Genomic DNA, 6,789 nt, shown 5'->3' with positions numbered 1-6,789 from the left:
GAATAAGGTTTGAACTAAAGTGAAAGGCTTTGCCACATTCTTCACATTTGTAGGGTTTCTCTCCAGTATGGATCACTGTATGTTGAGTAAGAAGTGAACAAGAGTGAAAGGCTTTGCCACATTCTTCACATTTGTAGCGTTTCACTCCAGTATGGATCACTGTATGCCGAGTAAGACTTGAATGAGACTTAAAGGCTTTGCCACATTCTGCACATTTATAGGGTTTCTCTCCAGTATGAATGGTCTTATGTATAGCAAAATATCCTGGATAGCGAAAGGCTTTGCCACATTCTTCACATGTGTAGGGTTTCTCTCCAGTATGGATCATTTTATGTTGAATAAGGTTTGAACTAAAGTGAAACGTTTTGCCACATTCTTCACATTTGTAGCGTTTCACTCCAGTATGGATTACTGTATGTTGAGTAAGATATGAACGAGACTGAAAGGCTTTGCCACATTCTTCACATTTGTAGGGTTTCTCTCCAGTATGTATCATTGTATGTTGAGTAAAATGTGAAGGAAAGTGAAAGGCTTTGCCACATTCTTCACATTTGTAGGGTTTCCTTCCAGTATGAGTGGTCTTATGTCCAGCAAATCCTCCTCGAGAGCGAAAGGATTTGCCACGTTCTGCACATTTGTAGGGTTTCTCTCCAGTATGGGTCATCACATGTCGAGTAAGGAGTGAATGAATGTGAAAGGCTTTCCCACATTCTTCACATTTGTAGGGTTTCTCTCCAGTGTGGATCACTGTATGTTGAGTAAGATGTGAATGAGAGTGAAAGGCTTTGCCACATTCTTCACATTTATCTATCTATCTATCCATTTATTTATTTATTTGGATTCTCACTTCATCACCCAGACTCGAGTGTGGTGGCTACTCCCGGTCACCACAGCCTCAACCTGCTGGGCTCCAGCGATCTTTGCACCTCAGCCTACCAAGTAGCTGGAACTACAGGCGCGTGCTACCATGCCTGGCTAATTCTTTGATTTACTGTATAGATGAGGTCTCACCAAGTTGCCCAGGTGGGTCGTGAACCCATGGGCTCAGGCAATCCATTTACCTTAGCCTCCCAAAGCACTGGGATTACAGGCTGAACCACCGAGCCCAGCTCATTCTTCACATTTTTAGAGTTTCTCTCCACAATGAATTTTCTGATGTTGTGAATGACATGAGTAATAGCTAAAGGCTTTCCCACAGTTTTCAATTTTGAAGGCTCTCTCTCCCCTATGAATTCTTTCATGTCTATTTAGATAGAATGAGTTGTTTAACACTTTCCCACATATATTGTATATATTTCCTCCACTATTTTTTTGATGTTGACTACATTTTGAGGACCAGTTAAAGGTTTTGCCATATTCATGTTTGAAAGCCATTTCAGAAATATGGATCCTCTGGTGGATAACAAATTTGGAGTCTTGATGAAAGACTTTCCTACTCTTGTTACGTTTGTAATGGTTATTTGCAACTGAGCATTCTATCTGCCCTTCACCCTCATGCACACTTACCCAGCATTTTTGTAAGCATTTGTTCTTAAGGACATATTTACCATATTTTCCCATTGGCAAGTTTGCAAGGGAGTCTTCTATGCTCTTCTCTGGCAAAAGGTCTTTAGTGTAATGAGAGGTCACAGCTGAAAATCATGAAAATAAAAATTTATTCCACATGCTAGACTCAGGTGAATATCCGTTGGAAATAAAACATATTATACCATGGTAAGGACATAAGTATGATGGCAAGTACAAATCACAGGTTTCGACTCCATCATAAATATATGTACTTAAGAAAATACCCCATTGCCTGTGTGAGAACTCAAAAAACAGCTAATATTTTGCAGAATCACATGATAAAATGAGTTACATGGAAGAGAAAGTTTAGTAATTTTGCCACCATAATTTCTCTTTCTTTACAATGCAGCATGAAGCAATCAGATGGGATGTTCTAACTTTTGAATTCTTCCTCAGGGAATAAACAGAGGAGTGGAGTATGAGTCCACATTTCTGTCCTTTGAGGGTTTATGCAAAGACTTGTTTCTGTCCCAATGTACAGAGAAGACACATCCTAAGCACAGGTATGAGTCTCCTAGAATCTCTAACTTAGTGATTGGTGTTATATTAATCTAGACAAAGCAACCTTATAAACCTTATGACGTGTTTATCTTTGAATTTCAAATACCCCAATTCAAAGAAAGTATGCCAAAGCATAGAAAGAATCAGGATAAATGACTCAATTAAGGGTACAACAATAATTTGTGGAGCTGTAAATTACAACAAAGATTGAGAAATTTTCATATGAAATGTAGAAACCCTTACTTGAACGACCACAATACTGCCTGGGTGACAGAGCATGCTGATAAACGTAACCATAAAAAGGATTTGGAAAACATTCTTGATATTGATATTGCTCTTAGTAATAATTTTTTTTATGACTACAGAAATAAAAAGAAATATAAACAAGTTGGAGACATCAAACTGAAAACTTCTGCAGAGTAAAGGAAAAGGAAGAAGGCTTACAGAACAAGAAAAAACATCTGCATGAGCAGTTAAAGAAAATGATAATCACTTGAATAAAAAGGCAAAAAATGAAGTTATTTTCCAATGAAGACATACAACTTGCCAACAGGTATATGAATTGGTAGTGAATATCACCAATAGAGGCAATTTCAAATAAACACAATGATGATATATTGTCTCAAAGTGGTTAGAATGGCCAATATCAACCAGAAGAGAGAGAGAACTTTTGATGAGGATGTGAAGAAGAATAAATCCTGTATACTCTTGGTGAGTTTAAAATTGGTAGAGTAATATAAAAATCATTATCAACATTCTTTTAAAAATAAAAACATGCCGGGCTCAGTGGCTCAGCCTGTAATCTTGCACCTTTGGGAAGCTGAGATGAGTGGATTGCCTGAGCCTGAGGGTTTGAGACCCACCTGGGCAACTTGGCGAGACCTCATCTCAACAATAAATCAAAAATTTGCTAGGCATAGTAGCGCATGCCTGTAGTTCCAGCTACTTGAAAGACCGAGGTGGAAGGATCTCTGGAGCCCAACAGGTCAAGGCTGTGATGGCTGGGACTGGTCACTCCACTCCAGTCTGGGTGATGGAGTGAGACTCCAACTCAAAAAAATAAAATAAAATAAATTAAATAAAAATAAATACAAACTGTCACATAACACAGAAATCCCTTTTCGGAGCATATAACCAAAGTAAATAAAATCAATATCAAAAAGTAGTCTCCAACCGCTATGGGCATTGCAGCATTTGTCAAGAAGGCCAAGCTTGAAAACAACCTAAATATTTGTGAAATCTGTGTTGATTAATAAAATAATACACACACACACACACACACACACACACACACACACACATATGCACAATAGCATATAATTCAGTCAAAAATTTTTTTAAAGAATTCTGCAATTTTAACCTTATGGATGACATTGTAAGACATTATGCTAACTGAAGTGAGCCAGGCATACACACACACAGATACTGCGTGAGAACAGGTACAGTGGCTCAAGTCTGTAAACCCATCATATTGGGAGACTAAGGTGAGAGGATTGCCTGAGCTCAGGGGTTCAAGACCAGTCTGGGCACCTAGGTGAGACCACAGGTCTATGACAAATACAAAAATAAGCTAGGCGTGGCAGTACACACTTGTAGTTCCAGTTACTTGAAAAGTTGATATGGAAGGATCGCCTGAGCCCAGCAATGAGGCTGTGGTGGTCATTAGCATGCCACTACATTCCAGCGTGGAGTGACACTCCAACTCAGGAAAAAAATTTCTGTATGATCTCACTTCTGTGGAATCAAAAAACTTTGCACTCATAGAGGAAGAAAGTACAACGTGGTCACCAGGGCCTGCAGGTGGGAAAATGGCGGTGTTTTTCAATGGTTACAAAATTTGAGTTATAACTTTGCACTCATAGAGGAAGAAAGTACAACGTGGTCACCAGGGCCTGCAGGTGGGAAAATGGCGGTGTTTTTCAATGGTTACAAAATTTGAGTTATAACTGAGTCTTAGGGACCTAATGTGTACCACAGTGACTTATTATTAATAATGACGTTTCGTATGCTTAGAAAATTTGCTAAGATACAAGACATTATGTGTTCTCCTTACAAAACATAAAAATGGCAACTACGTAAGATGGTTGATATGTTCATTAATATAATTGTAATCATCATTTCACACTGTATAGGCATATCAAATTAGTACATTATTTATGACCTATTATTTATTTATGTATAAAAAATCAGATACTAATCACATATAAACATGCATACATATGTTTGAATATATACATATATGAAGCTAGTCCTAAGCTTCATACTAAAAAAAAATTATAAAATAAGAGCTATTAAGACACAAGGTAACATGTAGGAGTTTAATATATGTTTACCAATCCTCTACACGATATAGTGTACTTAAATATTTGGATATAAATAAAAACTACCCATCTCAGATCATAGTATAAAAGTAAAATTTAAGTAAACTATCAGGATTTCTTCTATTAAGAGAGATAATTTGTATTTAGGTAGGACTATTGAGTATGAATTTAAATAAAATCATTGAAAATCTCCCTAGTATAGAAAATCATAAAGTAGAAAACATGTAACATGTGTCCGGAGTGTTCTTAAAATTTCTCAAGCAGATAACAAAATCACTGGTCACATAATCCAACCATGATGCAAAAAGAAAACATAAAAAATAGTTTGACATGGATTTCCAAATAAATAAGCAAATACTTGCATGTCTCCAAAGCATCAGAATGGTAGTGAGATCATGCAGTTCCTAACATACCATTAAGTGGACTTTGATTTCCTCTGTAAACTTGAAAGATCATTGAAAAAGGAGAGTTTTTGGAGAATTTCTGTACATGGAATAACAGATGTCGCTTTGTGACAGGAAGAGAGAATCCCAAGTTTCTAAGAAACCATTTCCATTGGAGCAGACCACCTTACCAAACCACTTTTCAAACTCTGATTCCTCAACCTGTGTCACTGCTTCATTCACTCCCACTTACCTGGAAGTTTGGCTAATGTGCTGTGTCTCTTCACATCCCAGGGCTCTTTCCTTTGCTCCAGACATGTAATAAGATCTGGTTTAGAGACGGCAAGTCCTGTTTAATTAGAAAAAAAGTAACATAACTCTTGCTGTGGTTCTTAGATTACAAACCTAGCATTTGATAAGTAGAGAACACATTATACAAGATTCTAGAAAATTAACCCCAAAATACAGTTTCCCAATAAAATCTTTAGAACATTTAGATAGAATTTTCAATTTATGGGTTTATTTTTATTCTAAGTTGGAATCTTACTCTGTCACCCAGGTTGGAGTGCAGTGGAAAGCTCATGGCCACCCCAATGCTATCACCTCAGCCTATCAAGTAACCAGAATTACTGGTGTGTGTTACCACTCCCAGATAATTTTTTGATTTAGTGTAGAGATGGGGTCTTGCCAGGTTGTCCAGGCTATTCTTGAACCCATGGGCTCTGGCAGTCCTCTCAACTCAGCCTCCTAAAGTGCTGGCATTACACAGCTGTGCCACCATGCCTGGCCTTAAATTTGTGAGTTCTTAGTTCAGTACTAGTGAGTCAATAACTTATGACATCAATTAGAATGACTTGTGGGCAATAATATCTATGCCACTAAATTTCTGAACTTACCAATAATATAGCTAGAAGGACACTGGTCAATTTAAAATAGAGAAGGCTTCATGTCAAAATGAAACATCATTAATTTTTTATTTTCTATGTTAACATATTACCAACTTTTCAATGATAGGAGGAATCTGAAATTCTTTCATGCAAAGCAAAAATTCCCAGAAAACATTCTACAAATAAAGGACATAAAATCCTTAGTATGAAATAGGATTGTGTTTTGAAAGTTTCCTCACCGAGATAAACCAAGTTTCTATGGTTCTCTAACATCACAGTCCTGTATAATATTCGCTGAGGGGAGTTTAGGCATGCCCACTCCTCTGGAGAGAATTCTATGGCCACATCCTTGAATGACAACAACCCCTGAAAACAACAAAAACACATTATTTACCAAGTCCCCCTGGCCTCTAGGTAAAGCAAGAATGAAAAGAACAGGGTCAAGCTGACAACTATTATGCAATAAGAAAATTCATAACACAGAAATATCCTCTGGCAAGATTCAGTGGCTCAACCTGTAATCCTGTGCTTTGGGAGGCCGAGGTAAGTGGATTGCCTGAGCCCATGGGTTTGAGACCCACCTGGGCAAGTTGGCGAGACCACATCTCTACAATAAATCAAAAAATTTTGCCAGGTGTGGCAGCACACACCTAAAGTTCAGCTACTTGGAAGGCTGAGGTGGAAGGATCACCAGGGCCCAGCAGATCGAGGCTGCAGTGGCTGGGAGTGGCCACTGCACTCCAGTATGGTTGACAGAGTGAGACTCCAACTCAAAACAAAACACTAAAAATAAACAAATAAAAAACCAGAAATATCCTCCAATGCATTAAGTGTGGGAAAATAGGATGAAATAAAATCCACTCAGCCAGTGTAGACTCTATTTTTGTGAGTGAAAAGCATAAAATGGACACCAACACAGGTACGCACATTTTAAATTACTGTTTATATCACACAGAATAAGTTACATATACTGCTCCTAATAAGTCAGAAGATCCTCTGCAAGTTTTAATTTGTACAACAATGAATTGAATATCTTCTTAAAATGCAAATTCTGATTCAGAATATATGGATTTAGCCTGAGGTTCTGTGCTTTTGTTCAGTTGGTGTGTTTCATTCATTTTTTTTTTTTTT

General features: G+C 37.6%; 1 long non-coding RNA gene across 1 annotated transcript; it reads right to left on the bottom strand.

Moving 5' to 3' along the window:
- Window positions 1–549: 549 nt before the first annotated feature.
- On the bottom strand, window positions 550–5,303 carry LOC103271903. The gene is made up of 3 exons (XR_002482612.1): window positions 5,025–5,303; window positions 1,548–1,631; window positions 550–747 (listed from the first exon to the last, which is right to left on the bottom strand). It is a non-coding gene; the product is annotated as an uncharacterized LOC103271903 (long non-coding RNA).
- Between the last annotated feature and the right edge of the window lie 1,486 nt (window positions 5,304–6,789).

This window comes from Carlito syrichta, unplaced genomic scaffold (assembly GCF_000164805.1).
Source record: "Carlito syrichta isolate Samal-C Ts95f unplaced genomic scaffold, Tarsius_syrichta-2.0.1 Scaffold311992, whole genome shotgun sequence".
Classification (NCBI taxonomy): domain Eukaryota; kingdom Metazoa; phylum Chordata; class Mammalia; order Primates; family Tarsiidae; genus Carlito; species Carlito syrichta.
Note: the sequence above shows the minus strand (reverse complement) of the source record. Positions and strands in the feature narration are given on the sequence as shown.